This window comes from Chionomys nivalis, chromosome 6 (genome assembly GCF_950005125.1).
Source record: "Chionomys nivalis chromosome 6, mChiNiv1.1, whole genome shotgun sequence".
NCBI classification, from domain to species: domain Eukaryota; kingdom Metazoa; phylum Chordata; class Mammalia; order Rodentia; family Cricetidae; genus Chionomys; species Chionomys nivalis.
In genome coordinates, this window is record NC_080091.1 from 22,843,467 (window position 1) to 22,859,419 (window position 15,953).

The 15,953-nt window shown below is 44.8% G+C and overlaps 1 protein-coding gene across 2 annotated transcripts in view; it reads right to left on the bottom strand.

The window, feature by feature from the left end:
- Nucleotides 1-15,619, bottom strand: part of Sertad2 (SERTA domain containing 2) — a 117,672-nt gene extending 102,053 nt beyond the window's left edge. The window contains exon 1 of one of the 2 annotated variants that reach the window (XM_057772259.1): nt 15,139-15,619. The gene's annotated coding sequence lies outside the window, so the exon portion shown is untranslated. Of the gene's footprint in view, nt 1-1,810; nt 1,825-15,138 lie in introns of those variants that run through there. The other variant, XM_057772258.1, reaches the window with a different exon arrangement.
- Between the last annotated feature and the right edge of the window lie 334 nt (nt 15,620-15,953).

Below are 15,953 nucleotides of genomic sequence, written 5' to 3' on the forward strand. Positions count from 1 at the left end.
GAACAAAACAGACATCTGAAGCACAGAAATTTATAATCAGATTGACCAACTGCCTAGTTTCCAGAATATCACCTGCCATTTCTAAGCCCTCTGCTTAGGCGGTCACAGTGCACTCGCTCAGTACTCAACACCAGATGACAGCCACCTGGGGAGCAGGAAGGAGTCCAGGAACTCACGGGGGCGTTCACACTCACAGGTGACTGCAGCAGTAACACAAGTCAACTTCCAAGACACAACTAATAAAGGACTCGGTTCCAGTGCAGTGGCTGAACAGAGGATTCCTCACCCAAACCTTTCTCCTCGTCATAAAAAAATGAATGTCCAAAGTGCATCTTGTTTTGTCCCTGAAGAGGTGAGGTGCTGCTACCTGGAATGCTAGCAGTTTACAGTGAAGAACAAGCGGCAAGCTCTCAAAGAGTAATACGCATAGCAGTCGTGCCTGTAGGTGCAGAAGTGACCAACATAAGATGAAAAAAAACCAAGTGTGGTACCACAGGCTTGTAGCTCCTGCTAGTCTGTAAGCTGAGGCAGAAGCGCCACCTGAGCCGAGAAGTTCAGGATCAGCCCGAGCTACACGGTGAGACTTCATCAGAAAACAAAACATCCTGTTGAGGATGCAGTTCACCTCAGTGTTTGCCTCACACAGAGCCTCGGTTCAACTCCCAGCACGTTAGTAAACTAAGCCTGGTGATGCACAGCTGGAATCCCACCCTAGGGAAGTAGAGGCAGGAGGACCAGAAGTTCAGGGTCATCCTCAGCTATGTGACAACTCTGATATCAGCCTCGGATACCTGAGACCCTTTCAAAAACCAAACCAAAAAAGAAAAAAAGAAACAAAAAGCTCTTTCAAAAACCTTATTTATCCTGGGCAATGATGGCCCAGTGCTCAAGGCAGAGGCAGTACTGTGAGTTCGAGGCCAGGTAAGCCTGGTCTACAGAGTGAGTTCCAGGATAACCAAGGATACAGAGAAACCCTGTCTCAAAAAACAAAACAACAAAAAACCTTATTCATACAAATATCCAATACTTAAGTCCGAAACTACATGAAATGATATCGTTAACACCAAAAACAAGCATGGTGGCACATGGTGGCTCTCCTCCCACATCACCAGCAAGATCCTCCGTCCATCTCTTCATCACTGCGGGCAGAGTGTTTGGTTACAGAGGAGCGTGTCCTAGAGCTCAGGAGCTGCATGAGGAACTGACTGCAGAGAGTCTCGCCGGAGAAGTAGACATGCAGGGAAAGTAGGGGAGAGAGGCAGACGGCAGAAGGCTCCTACCCAGCAAATCTAGGGCGAGGAAGAGAGCTGTTAGCTGGATTCCCTTTCAGGGTTCTGCACATCTGAGAAGTGTGGCTGTGGGCATGCCCACTGCAATCCCAGCACTGGGGCGGAGGGCAAAATGAAAGGCCAGCCTGATCTACAGAGTGAGTTCCAGGCCAGCCAGGGCTACATAGAGACCCCATCTCATTTGGCTGGTGTACCGAGGGATAAAGTATCAAGACACAGCACTGTAGAATATCTATGCTTCAGGTTCCCTGAGGACTTCCAAAACATCAAAACCAGGCTCTCCCTGCTGGACTGTGTCCTGAAAAGGCTAATTCTATGTATTCTGATAAGATGGCAGAAAATGCTTGAGTCGTTAAGTCACAGCTCATTAATACTCTGATAGTCCAGATGCCAGAGCCCAAAGTTTGATCATTTTTCTTGATTATTTTTAATCAATGAGAAGTTAACAGTATTTTTAAACTAAATGTAGTCATTAAAGACAATAGAGAAATTTACCCAGAACACACACATGAAATCATTACCTGGTAAACTTGTATTGAGCCTTCAGTACTGTACACTTGTTTAGCAATGGGAAGGCCCTCGGCTCCATAAAAACAAAAACTGGAGGGTAGAAGAATGGAACGGATGTACTTCTCCTCTAAACAAATCTATCCAGAAAGTCTATGGCTCCACAGGCAAAATTCAATTTAGAGAACTAAAAAAGAGGGGGAAAGAAACAATGTATTTAGGAGACCATTAAGCCATTTACCCCATTCATAAAAAGAACAGGGGCTAGGGGGATGACTGGGGGGGTGAAGTGCTTGCTGTGTAAGCATGAGGACATGAAGTCAGATCCCCAGCATAAAAGCAGGCACAGAGCTGGGTAGTGGTGATGCACCCCGTTAATCCCAGCATTCGGGAGGCAGAGGCAGGTGGATCTCTGTGAGTTCGAGGCCAACCTGGTCTACAAGAGCTAGTTCTAGGACAGGCTCCAAAGCTACAGAAAAAAACCTGTCTCGAAAAAACAAAAACAAAATAAAAAACAAACAAACAAAAAAAAACAAAACAGGCCCAGGCAATACTTTTCAGTAACCCTAGTGCCGGAGATTGTGGGGTGGACAGGTAAATCTAGGGGAGGGGACTGACCAGTCAATCTAGCCTAGAAAGCAAGCTCAGTGAAAGAACCCTCTCAAAAAAGGGGGAGAGGGAGAAAACACAGGATGCTGAACTCTGACCTCCACACATGAATGCACAGGCAAGTGCACCCATGCACACAAAGGCACACACCAGACACTATCCATTCCTCCACACTTTCTTTTTAAAGATTTTTTGTTTTATTTTATATTTATGAGTGTTTTGCCTGCATGTATGAATATGTACCACACACATGCCTCGTGCCCACAGAAGTCAGAATAAAGCATCAAATCCTCTAGAACTGGGGTTACAGATGGTTGTGAGCCTCCATGTGGGTTCTGAGAATTGAACCCAGATCCTCAGAAAGAGTAGCCAGTGCCCTTAACCGCTGAACCATCTTCACCCCACCCCACCCCCATGGAATAATTATAAAAGGAACAAAGAAGCCTGACTAAAATTATATTCTTGACTCCATGTCAAAGATGAGTCATAATCAGTAAACCTATAAGGAAAGGATCCCTTGGAGAACACACAACTTCAATTCTCTACTTTCAAATGTGTGCAAACTATTAAAAGACACTCCAGTGAGTCTTACATATGAAGAAAAGCTCTCCAAGGTCTAATACATAAATTTAAACCAACACCAATTCCTCCGTGCCTCCTTGGTTCTATCCGTTTCTCAAATTTAAAATGTATGTACGGCCTAAGGTATGAAACATGAGACTGAAGGGTACATAAGATAGAGAAATGATTAAAAGCCACAAACTCAAAATCATACTTCAGAGTCAGTCAGGTGTGGTTGTTCCACATGTTACCCCAGCATGTGGGAAGCTAAGAAACAAAGGCCAGCCTGGGCTACATAGTAAGTTCCAGGCCAGCCTGGGCTACAGAGTAAGACCCTGTCTCCTCACTTGATCTTAGTCAAAAGGGTGAGAAGCAATGAGATCCTGTTGGGGGAAAAAAAAAGAAACAAAAACAAAAATTCTAATAATAGAGAGTATCATAACAATGTACCTTACAATCTAGGTGGCTTGAACATAAGCTGTATTGATTATACATTAAGTGCATGCATTTAAAATATTGAATTTAGTAAAGTTCATTTATTTATTTTGATGCAGGGTCTCTGCTGTCATTTCTAGGTTGGTTTTTAACTCAATCCTCCAGTCTCAGCCTTTCGAGTAACTTGGATTACAGGCACACGCACCACACAATCACTTTGGTAAATCCTCGCTCTCTTTGTAGAGGTGGGGTGGTACTGAGATTGAACCCGGGACTTCACACACGCTAGGCAAGTGCTCTACCACTGACCTACACGGCAGCTGTTTGTTCTGAGACAGGGTTTCATACGGCTCAGGGTAGTCTCAAACTTACTATGTAGCTAAGGACGACCTTGAACTACTGATCCCCCTGCCTCCACTTTCTAGGTGCTGGGATTACAGGCATCATACAACATCGTGTCAGGCTACAGCTTGGTACAGTTGACACAGGTCGACATCCTCAAGTCATTCGCAACAGAGATAACGCACACACGACTATGCTGGATGGGCTCTTCAGCCCGGGGACTGAGTGATGGGTAGAGATGATGCCCTGTGCAGGAAAACACAGTCTTCCTGGGTTGTTTTTCTTCCTAAGTCTCCGTAGAACAGTCTAAATACTTTCACTAACAGACAGAAGACAGAAACAGGCCGATCTCTATGAGTTCAAGGCCAGCCCGATCTACAAAGTTCCAGGACAGCCAGAGTAACACAGAGACACCCTGTCTTGAAAAACAAAAACAACAAAAAAAAGCAAATAACAGATAAACTGTGAGATTTTGGACTTTTATCCCCAAATTGCAACCTAAGAGACAGGAATGCATTATTCTTAGACGTAGTTCCAAATAAAGAATCATGTGGTCTAAAAATAAGAGTATCAGCATTTCAAAACGGTCAGAAAAAAATTGAACAAAACCATAGTCATACAGCATTGTGCCTGAATTTAAATCCAAGGCTAGAACACCACTCGGTGGAGCAGTGCTTGCCTGGAGTTCATGTGGCCTTAGGCCCAGTTTCCATCACTATTCCACAACAGCAAACAGAAACGTACAGCCTGTCTGCTAATTTCAACACAAAGTAATCTGGAAGGATTATTTACAAATTATAGCAATATATATATTCGGCTTCTTAAGTTTGCCAAATTAGGCCTAGGTAAACCCACCTGGCAGACAGGGCTATTCTAGGCAAAACTGGGGAAAAAGCATATTTAGTAGCTGCCAAAGGCTGCCTGCCCATCCTTCCTCAGGAACTCCCTGGTCTACAGCACCTTCATTGATGCTGTTCCCAGCAAGCGGGCCCTCTATTTATTAATTTTGACTCAGGAATCTAAACTATATCCACACTGTGTGCATAAACTCTGTTCACAGGTGCAGTTGCTGCTTCCCAGGGGGACAGTGAGTGTCCCTAAGAGCCAGGGTGCCGGCTCCATTTTTCATTGCTTTCCTACTGAGTCTGTGCAGTAGCTGGAGATGAGACTAATCTTTGTCCAAGGCACAAACGCTTTCTAACCAATGTTACCTAAGCTTACAGAGAGGATGGTTCCCAAGAAGGCCGTCCAGAACGTCCAGAGGCAGGTCCAGGGGTCTAGGACTGGAGCTACTGCTGTGGCACACAGCAGACTTTCCATTACGCTACACTACATACTGGCCAATCGAAGGGATTCGTTTCTTTGCAGGGACCGTTTGTCTCCAGGCGGACCATGAGCATCAGTGTGGGAAGATGCCATGTCTCACTATACTCCAAAGAACCCAGCACATGTATTAAATATTTATAAAAAAGAAACAGAATAATTCACGACGATCACTACATGTTACGTGCCACGCTACATGTATTTTAAGGTATATTCACTCCGTTATTCCCGATGGGACCAACACTAAGAGTTTCATTTGTGCAGTCACTGAAACAGACCTTAGCTCCCACTGTACACCAGGCAAAGCAAATGCAAGCAAACTTGTTAACTGCTAATATCGCTGGGAGGACTACGGCTACAGCCCCACTGTGAAACCTCGTCATCGTTGTTGTTGTTCCGGCTCTGTCACAAAGGAAACAAAGGAACAAGGGAAAACAACTTTAAAAGTCTAATAAAAGTTTAGAAAGAATTCCAGACCATGGTCATCATATAATTTTCCAGGGTTAATAAATACGAAAGATTCATGATTTCTGGGAGAAGCTGACATTGTTGTGTTTTGATGTCTCAACTCAAATTCAAATAAAAATTGTTTACTCAAATGCATTTTGTGGTTGGAACTGGGATTCCCTTTATACAAAATCAAAGGACATAAAATCCACATTAAGATTCCTTCCTGTTATCATTTCATCATTGGACAACATTTAATTGTAACTGCTCCAAACAGCAGCTCCCAAGCTCTGAACTCACCACAGCCCTCTGGAATCTGGTTTCTTTCCAGGGAGGGCTATGCCCTTTCCCACTGCAATACCGCACTGCCTAGCAGGCCCACATTAGGGACTCCAAAACACAGGGCATCTAATTTTATTTAAATTAAGTAAAATGTAACAACAGGGACTGGGAAGATGACTCAGTAGTTAGGAGGACTGGCCGCTCTTCTGGATGACCTGAGTTCAATTCCCCGTGATCACATGGTCTCTCACAGTCATTTCTAACTCCAGTTCACAGGGATTTGACGTTTTCACTGGCACCATACACACAAACTGTACTCAAGCATACATGCAGGCAAAATACCTACACACATAAAATTAAATTTTAAAAGTAGCAACAGATTATTTTCCAAGTCAGAAGGAAGAGCCAGGCAGCCTCGTCAGTGCACACGGACGATTCCAGCACTCACGGAGGGCTGACACAGCAGGATCAGGTCGGCCTGACTGCAAAGGAAGCTCAGCCTGTGCGACATAGGGTGACCCTGTCTCAAAAGAAACGATTATTCGTTTTACTGAATTGGGTTTAAGGACACCTGATTTGTGATGTCTAAATAACATCAAGAAATTGGGTCAGCAAACACTCCAACACTCCCACCAGTGAAACACTGTGGTCCTTGGGAAATTTTTTTTCTTACAAGATTTTTATGGAAGTCTTACTGGGTCTGGAGGTGCAGCCTAGCGGAAGGGCACCTGCTGTGTGTGGCTATGGGACAGTTTTCTTGGGGACTTTCAGCATCACAAAGAAAGAAAAAAGCATTTGTTTTTAAACTCTGATTTTCTAGCTAAAAGAACCCTTAAAATCCAACAACAGGAGACACTGCATTTGAGGTAAAGCCAATGAAGACAATAAGGCTGATGTGACTTCAGCAGGGACATTAATCAGGCAACAACATGAGCCTGGAAGACGTCACAGTGGACAAGGTCTGATGTCCCGACTCGATTTCAAGAGTCAAAAACAAAACAAGAGGAGCTGCTCCTCCCCACACTGCGGTTCTCAGGAAAGTCATCTCAATATGGTTGGGACAGTCACCACGCACAAAAGAAAGCTTACACAATCACCAGTCACTTGGTGTGGGGCAAGACACTTTACAGTAACGTCAGTAGGAAAGAAGGCTCTGGGCCTCCCCCCATGAGACAGATTAATAGAAAAGTCAGTAAATAACAAAGATGCTAATTCTCACAAACTCTGAGACATGTCTGAGGTTTACAGTGTGGCCTTTGACCCTGTGCAGGTAAGATCATCAATGCTCATCTTTCCATAAGACAAAGAAAATCCTTCTGTAGAAAAGACTCTCCCATGGGTCTAATACAGCAATCTAAAGTAAACGAACGCTTCAACCCTGTGTCCTGCATTGACAAACGCACCTAGAGGGAATGGAAAACCCTACTGTGATCAAGCAAAGAACCGCAATGATTATAAAAAGCCCAAGTAAGAAAATGTCACAGGAATACACACGGGAATGCGTGCGTGCGCGAGCGCGCGCGCACACACAAACACACACACACACATGAATACAAACTCAACCAGAAATAGTAAAAAATGAAAGGCATTTCACAACAAAGGGAAGAGGGTTATGGGAAACAATGCTTATATAAAAGGTGGGATCTTTTGACTATTTAATATATTAAAGTAAACATTGGGTGCCGAAGGTCTACTCATACCCTCCCTCACACAAACCATCCTAGCAATATGGACTTTAAATGCAAAAACAGAGAATGAATGAAACCACTGCTTCAGGTGATTGGCTGTTGAACAATAAGAACAAAGAAGTGAGTTTATTTTGTTTGTTTGGTTTGGTTTTTTGTTTTGTTCTGAGACAGGGTTTACTCTGTGTAACAGTCCTGGAACTCACTTTGTAGACTAGGCTGGCCTTGAACTCAAAGGGATCTGCCTGTCTCTGCTTCCCAAGAGCTGGGACTAAAGGCCTGTGCCATCACCACTACCTGGTAATTTTGCTTTTGTTTTTGTTCTTTAAGATGATTAGATTCCTGGGAGCAGGCTGAAGAGATGGCTCAGCAGTTAAGAACAAATTCAGTACCCAGTGTCCATGTCAGACGACTCGCAAGTGCCTGTAGGCCCAGCTCCAGGCAATCCGACACTTCTAGCCTCACAGGCACAGCGCTCACGCACGCACCACCTAAAGTAAACTAGTGCACATAATTTAAAATAGAGTAAGCCTTAAAACAAAGAAGAGTTGCTTCCTAGAGGATGGGGGCCGTAGCTCAGTGGCAGAGCATGTGTCTGGTGTGCACACAGTGCACAGTTCAATCCCAGCAGCCAGAGAAACATGATTTCCGCTTAGAAAACTCACATTTGGAAGATTACTACTCATTGTTCTTAATACTGATTAGCTCAATAATATTTCTGTGTAGAGCTCACGTGCTTAAACAGGTCCTGTTCTGAGAACACTGACATCTCACTTTCTCTTTAGAAGGTGAACAATATCATAACTGATAACTGCTAATAATTAGAGAAGGAGTTAAACGGAATTCTGACCAAGTCATACAACAGGCTAACTCCAAGCCTCTGACTTTAAGATGTATATATATTTGAGACAGTGTCTCATGAAGCCCAGACGGACCTGGACCACACCAGGTGGCTTGAACTCCTGATCCTCCTGCCTCCACCTGCCTAGGTGGTAGGATAAAAGGCATGCGCCACCATGTCCAGCTACCTTCTAATGTTTATTTTTATATTTGTGTGTGTGTGTGTGTGTGTGTGTGTGTGTATCCCTGGTTTCTCTGTGCATCCCTGGCTGTCCAGGAACTTACTTTGTAGGGAGTCCTGGAACTCAGAGATTTGCCTGCCTCTGGCTCCCGAGTGCTGGGGTTAAAGGTGTGCGCCACCATACCTCCATTTATCTTTTAATTTTTAAAGACTCCTAAACCCTGGTGTGGTAGTGCACCCTGTAATCCCAACACTTGGAAAGGTGGCAGGAGGATCGAGAGCTCAAGGCCAACCTGCACTGCATGAAACCCAGTCTTAAAAAACAAAACAAACAAAAAAGAAAACCCTACAACAACAACAACAACCAATAATAAAGACTCCCCACTCATTTCCAGAGGCAGGCAGGGGACTTTTATAGTGCAGCCTTTTTGCGCATGCCTTTGTCTGCCCAAATAAAAAGAACTGACTGGGATAGATGAACTCCTTCAAGCCCCTCTATTCTGAAGCGTGTGTAATCCACTGTATGCAAATGGTTCAATATACGTGAGTACAAAGAGGGGTCCCAAAGCCAAGTGCTCCCTTTGAAAGCAAATAATGAATTTTTCTTTGACTTTCTTTTTAACTTTTTCTCTTTTATTTGTTTTGAAAAAAAATCATAAGTCTGGTTCTATACATATACACATAATACATACATATACACACACACAATTTATTTTTATTTTATGTTCATTGGTGTTTAGTCTGCTTATAGATTTTGGTTTAAAAACATTAAATGTACCGGGTGTGGTGGCACACACTTTTAATCCCTGTACTGGGGTGACAGAGGCAGGCGAATCTCTGAGTAAAGGCCAGCCTGGTCTATACAGGGGATTCCAGGACAGCTGGCGCTACACAAAGAAACCCTGTCTTGAAAAGAAAAGAAAGAAAAGAAAGAAAGAAAGAAAGAAAGAAAGAAAGAAAGAAAGAAAGAAAGAAAGAAAAGAAAAGAAAAGAAAAGAAAAGAAAAGAAAAGAAGTATAGTAGAACTGCCTCAGCCTTTTAAAAACAAAACCGAAGAACAGGAGGAGGAGGAGGAGGAGGAGGAGGAGGAGGAGAAGGAGAAGAAGAAGAAGAAGAAGAAGAAGAAGAAGAAGAAGAAGAAGAAGAAGAAGAAGAAGAAGAAGAAGAAGAAGAAGAAGAAGAAGAAGAAGAAGAAGAGAAAAAAACATTATTTCAAGTTTCAAGCCAGGCATGTAGTACACACCTTCAATCCCAGCACTCTGGAGGCAAAGGCAGATGGATCTCTTGAGTTCAATGCCAGCCTGGTCTACAGAAAGAAAACCAAAGCCATATTTCAAAACCAGGGTTGGTGCCCACACTTATAATCAAAGCACTGGAGGCTGAGACAAGAAGAGCTGCCATTAGGTCAAGACAGCTGAGGGCTGCAGCGGGAGAACCCAGCCATACTTAGTAAGAGGGGGAGCGCAGAGAGGACAGTAGGAAACACTCCACATGTTCAGTGAAAAACACGAGGCCTTCCATCTTCAGAACAGATACTTAAAACGCTGTATCTAAGTGCCTATAAATTCTTTTTTAATATTTTATCTCATTTATTCAGTGAGTGTGTGCATAAGGACTGTCTTTGAGGGTCCGTTCTCTCTTTCCACCATGTGGGTCCCAGAGATGAAACTGATCAGAGCCCTTACTCCATGAGCCGTCTCACCGGCCTTATAAACACTTTCGTAAAGTTTTGTTCCGATTAACTGGGTGTAGTGGCTCACACCCGTAATCCCAGCGCTCAGGAGACGGAGGTAGGAAAATTGCTGAGGGCTCCAGACCAGCCTGGACCACACAGTTCCTGGCCAGTCGGGGCTCCGAGGCCCCCATCTCAAGGAAAAAGCCCATGAACAGAAAGATGTGGGATACATGGCTGCAATCCAAGACCTCAAAGGCTGAAGCAGGAGGAGGACCATGGCACAGCCTGGGCTACACATGAGAACAAGTGTTCTAAAACTTGATTATTTTAGTCGATGAAAATGCAACATGGTCAACTAGACTGTGTAGTATGATTTGATTAAACAAAGGATTCTATACACAATTACCTGGTTACTGTAACCAGGTAATTCTCTCGAGAAGGTTTAACAGTGTTATAAAACTCGGCCATACTCCTGATTTTTTAAACAAGATACTTCTTTTAATTCATGCATTTATAACTTCAGAGGGCACAGTAACCAAACTATGTTTTATTGACAAGTATAACAAAAGAGTTCTATAAACAGTATAGGTCGCAGGCCCCATCAAATTCGCTCATTCAGAAAAAAAAGTGTATTTCCCAACTGTGTAGTCGTGGGAAAGTTTGAAGATTGTTTCATTTACTGATTGCATGCGCCTCCATTTTAGTCCCGACCACACTATTACTGCCGCCCCTCGGCAGCTAATTATTATTAGGACTGTCCAAGAGGAAGAGCTTTCCTCCTGAACGGAGCAGACAAAGCTTCAGTCCTTGAGGAAGTGGTGCCATTTCACCCTCCAATGCTAGGCTCATACGTTCTCTTCATTAATTCTGAAGCAGAGAATTCTATCCTGTCACCGATTGGGACTTTCCAAATCTATTCTGTATGGCTAACATTAATGAAGAAGAGCATTCGTCTTAGTGAGAGAACGTTTAAAAGTCAAAAAGGGTGATGATTAAAACCTGGACATGTCAGATAACAAAAGACACGCTTTTTCAAAGTATTTCAACTTAATCTTCAGATTAAAAATTTCTTAGTAAAGATAAATTATAAGTTTCATTTACTCTTAAAGCACTAAAAGTAAAAATTCCTTTTTTTTCCTGAGGGCCGATATTAAAGGCAGGAGCCACCACACCCAAGTAAAAATCCAGTTCAACAAGAAACAATGTTGTCTACAGTGCCACCCTTAACATGCACATTGCACTATTCATAAACAATTTGGAAAAAAAAAAACATTGTTCAATTAATTCCAGTTATTCACTTTTTATATGCCAAGTGAGGCACCAGCAATGAACTCAGCAGCAAAACGCTACTGTGAGTTTTACACTGACTTCTGTAACAATTTTATGAAGGAGGTGGGTACAAGCTACTATGCAAATTGAAATGCAAAGGGGCCTCAAACTTGTAATCCTAGCACTCAGGAGGCTCAAACAAGCTTGAAGCTAGCCTGGACTTAAGAGTGAGAGCCTTTCTCAAAAAAGAAAAAAGAAGAAAAAGAGTGTGGACAACTCAACTCATCCAGGGAGCTAAAAGCCATTTTTCAGAACATCTCACTATATAACCCTGTTAGCCTTTGATTTCTGGTCCTTTTGCCTCAGCTTCCTGAGTGCCAGGGTTATAAGTATATTACAATATGTCTTGCCCAATTACTGAGTCTCCCTCCTTCACTTCTGAGTATGTGTATGCATGCTCCCGTGTGCGGGTATGTGCACACGCGATCACGCACACGTATGAGCAGACACGTGGAAGCCAGAGGACACCCTCAAGCATTGTTTAGGCACTATCTACTTTGTTTTTGAGACAGTGCCGCTCACTGGGCTGGAACCTGCCAAGTAGGCTAAATTAGCTGGTCAGTGAGCACCGGCCTGTTGCAGCTTCCATAGCGCTGGAATCGCAAACCTACAACACCAGATCCAGCTTTTCAATGTGGGGCCTGGAGATCTAATTCGGGTCCTCGTGCTTATAAGGCAAGCGACTTATTAACTGAGTTATCTCCCTAGCCTTTCTGAAGGCATTTTTGAGACAAGGTCTTGTTATGAAGTCCTGGCTGGCGTCGAACTTTTTATGTAGACCAAGACAGCCTCAAATTTGTGGCTTTCCCTGCCTCTGGAGTACAGGCTTACAGGAATGTGCCACCATATCTGGCTTCTAAAAACTGAGCTTAAACGTTTCACATAAACTCTAATTCAAACATCAGGCATACGATAAAAGTCTGCTTAACGGCAATGATGCTTTATAAAAATTTTACCACTGGGGCTAAGAATGCAAATCAGTGGTAGAGCTCCTGCCTTCACACAGGCAGGGTTGGAGGTTGGATTCCCAAACATCCTTCTTTTTTTAAAGTCAACTGTATACAAGAAACATAAGAGAGCTAAACTTGGGAAGGTGTAGCAAGCACTATTCAAAATCTCTGCACATGCTAATTCACTCCGTCCTCATAACAGTGTGGAGTTGGTACTGCTACTGTTATCATATCATAGGTGAAAATATCCAACGTTAACTTGGCCCAGGGCACAGAGACAGCAAAAGCATACTGAGACTTGGACCTACAGGACCCCAGTCAAGAACACTCTCTTTTCATTTTGTTTGGGCTTTAGTTTCTTTGTCCGTTGGTTTGTTTGTTTCAGAAAAGGCTCCACTATGGTCTGCATCCTGGTCTCAGGTCATCCTTTCGCCTCAGACTCCCTGACAGATAGGCTCTGCTGGTCACCAGCAGCCTTGTCTGGAGCTCTACTCGCCACCCTCAGGCCCGTGGGTATGGTATGTGTGCATGTATTCATGTGTATTCATGTGTCTGCACAGAAATACGTGCAACGCGTGTGGAGGTCAAAGACTGACATCAAGTGTCCATCTTTTATGAAGCTAGGGTCTCTTCCTTGAACCTAGAGCTTGCCAATTTGGGTAGTCTAACTTGCTAGTTTGCCCCAAAAGTCCCTGTCTCCACCCATGAGTATTGGGATTACAGGAAGGCTACCACCTTTTTGTAGGTACTGAGAATCTGAATTCAAAAAAATAGACTGCCAAGTGAACAATCTCCCCAGTCCCTGAGGCTTCACCCTTAAATACTACACAGACACATATCTTCCAACAATGATGTATCTATGGTAAGCATCTTATTAATCCTTGAAAGAAAAAAAACTATTTTGGGGGAAGGTTTTTTTGGTTGTTGGGTTTTTTTTGTTTTTTGTTTTTGTTTTTTTTGGGGGGGGGTTGTTTTGTTTTGTTTTTTGCTTTGGTTTTGTTTTTTCAAGACAGAGTTTTTCTGTGTAGGTTTGGAGCCTGTCCTGGAACTTGCTCTGCAGACCAGGCTAAAACTCACAGAGCTCCTCCTGCCTCTGTCTCCTGAGGGCTGGGATTAAAAGTGTGCGCCACCATCTGCGTGGTGAGAGAAAAAACTTTTAAAGAGGAGTCTTTCTGGAGAAACAACTGGAGAAAACCACTACAGCCCAGATTATTTGAAATGTGTCCAAGGTCACAGAGCCAGTGAGAGAGAGAGAGTGGGCAAAATCCAAATTCAGACAGCAGGGTCCCCGGTGCTACGCAGCTTCATCCTCATGAAAAAGTCACATGGTAAATTTATTAAACAATCCAAAGAGGCTTTGTGTGAGTCTTCCTGAAACACCCTGAAAGGCCTGGGAGCTGGTGACAAGCATGTCTTTAAAACAGCATTTCTACATCTAAGTCACTTTTCGACTTCACCACTTTGGACTGATCATAACCGCATTTCTGCTCTTTAAAAAGAAATCTTCTGTAGCAACTTGGCACATTTCAGCACAGGAACAGTCTATTCTTTAAAATTAAATTTAGTAACAACTTATTCTGGTTAGTCTGAAAGAGAAGTCGAAAATGAACGACTAAGAGGCCAATGTTGTGTTTTAATATTTCAAAACATGTTTGGTTTGGCCTAATTTAAATCTTGTGGACAACTAATGGAGAACTCGATTTAAAGGGGGCAACACCAGCTCAAAACTACTGACGTCTAAACAGCAACCTCAGAATCCAGTTCGGAGCAACCATGTCTTATCATTCTTTCACCTCAAAATAAATATTACAGAGCCAGAAGGGAAGATCCTTATGAAGCATAGAGAGGTGTGGGTACCTGTAGTTTGGAGGCACGTAAGATGGAGAAACCAAATCTAAAATTGAGGAAATTCTGTAGAGTAACATTGTTTAAAGAACAGTCAAGAATACAAAAGGTATACAAAAAGAATCAAAACCTAAACCACTCTTCCATCCATACCGCTCTGCACTGCCGCCAGTGACTGAGAAAGACAAGGTTCTGTGTTGTAATGCCTCCCTAAGGCGGAGGAAGCCCGAAGTGGACACACCATGCTGGATTCCTCTCTTACCATGTTCTCTTCCAACAGGTTCAGACTTCATAACCTTCAATACTGAATTCACATTTTTCAGAAGAAAACCCACAAAATTGTTTCAAAATAAAAGCTAAGCAATGCCACTAGGCAACCAGTCTTCTCCTCCTCTATCACCATGCGTTCAAATTAAAAACACCTTTTGCTTTGCCTTCTTTGAATGAAAGTTAACTTTGATTTAGAGGAAAATGTGCCCATTAGGCATTTTACACTTTTTGCAGGGCACTCAGTCTATCAGATCACATCGCTGCCTATTACTGCTCACTTAGGCATTCAAAAGACAGAAAGCATGCCAGCACCAATTATTTTACAAGCGGCTTAATGCCCCGCTGGTGGAAGTCTGGCAATACCTACATGTACAGCAAGACAGGAGAAGGAGGGCGTCAAGGGCGGGGGAAGAGCGAGCCAGGGAAGGAGGGAGTCGCCTCCTCAAATCCACACCGGACCGGGAACCTCCAACCACAACCTGATCCCTGCCCTTCCCAAAAGTGGCCTGGCAACCAATTTTTTTTTTTCTCTTAGACCACCCCACCCAAAACCCCGCGCCGTACTCACCTTCCGCGAAGAAGTGGGCGCCGGGTCCAGCTCCCGGGCGGGTCGTACGACTGTGGGGAGCGGGCGTCGGTCGGCGCGTCCCTCGGTGCGGGACCGGGAACCCGACGAGTGGGAGCGCGGAAAAGCGGGAGGAGGAGCGGGATGGGGGTGCCCGCTCCTACCGAGCCCGCGGGTACTCCGCCGCTGCCCCGCGGAGGAAAGCCGACCGGGTGATGGACTGACTGTCGGGGGAACGGCGGGGACGGGCGAGGAGGGCTAAAGGAGCGAGACCGCGCACGGGCTGGACCGGAGACGGCAAGAAGCGGCTCGGGGTCTAGCCCATGCCGCGGCGGCCTGGGGGCAGAGGCTGGCTGTGGGGAACTTGCCGTGGCTGGCGAGATGCGGGAGGAGGGCGCACCGGGAGGAGTACAGCCAGCCAGCCATGGATAGCGGGGCGCCGAGAGCAGGGGCGGCCGGCGGCGGGGAGCACCGCCCGCTCGGCTCGCTCAAGACATTTAATTGGATTGATGGGTTGTGCAGTGACTCACAGACTTTAAAGAGTCCTAGGGCAGTCCCCGCCCAGCTGGACCGGGAAGAAGCAGCGGGGCGGGCGGGGTAGGGGGCCCGGGAGAGTCGCGAGGGAGGAGGCAGCGGGGCGGGAGCGCAGCGAGGATGCCCAGTGGCGGGGCGCGCCGCCTTGACGGGCGTGATCGTCAACCAATGGTGGTGGGGCTCGCTAGGTGGCTGGCTTCGCCCCTGGCCCAATGAGTCTTCTAAGGACACTGTCGCGCACCGGGCGGGGGAAGCGATGGGGGTGGGGAGAGGTGGGTGGACGT